The 290-nt window shown below is 19.7% G+C and overlaps 1 protein-coding gene across 1 annotated transcript in view; it reads left to right on the top strand.

The window, feature by feature from the left end:
• Nucleotides 1–290, top strand: part of LOC101300749 — an 8640-nt gene that overhangs the window by 593 nt on the left and 7757 nt on the right. The window lies entirely within an intron of this gene.

Raw genomic sequence — 290 nt, forward strand, 5'->3', positions numbered from 1 at the left:
ATTCTACGTACTACAACTAATTAATAACAAATTAATTAACACACATATATATATATATACTTAATAATTACAGAACAATATTATACATATATATATCTACATATCACAAAATCATCATTGTGGTATATACCATCAACACAATATTATAAATTAATTAACATATATATATATATATATATCTACTACTTATAAACAACTTCATATATATTATATCAAATCATCAACCAAATCGATCAACATATATGTATATATATACATCCAACATACTCAAAATCAATTAACTCGATCAT

Source organism: Fragaria vesca, linkage group LG6 (genome assembly GCF_000184155.1).
Source record: "Fragaria vesca subsp. vesca linkage group LG6, FraVesHawaii_1.0, whole genome shotgun sequence".
Taxonomy (NCBI): Eukaryota; Viridiplantae; Streptophyta; class Magnoliopsida; order Rosales; family Rosaceae; genus Fragaria; species Fragaria vesca.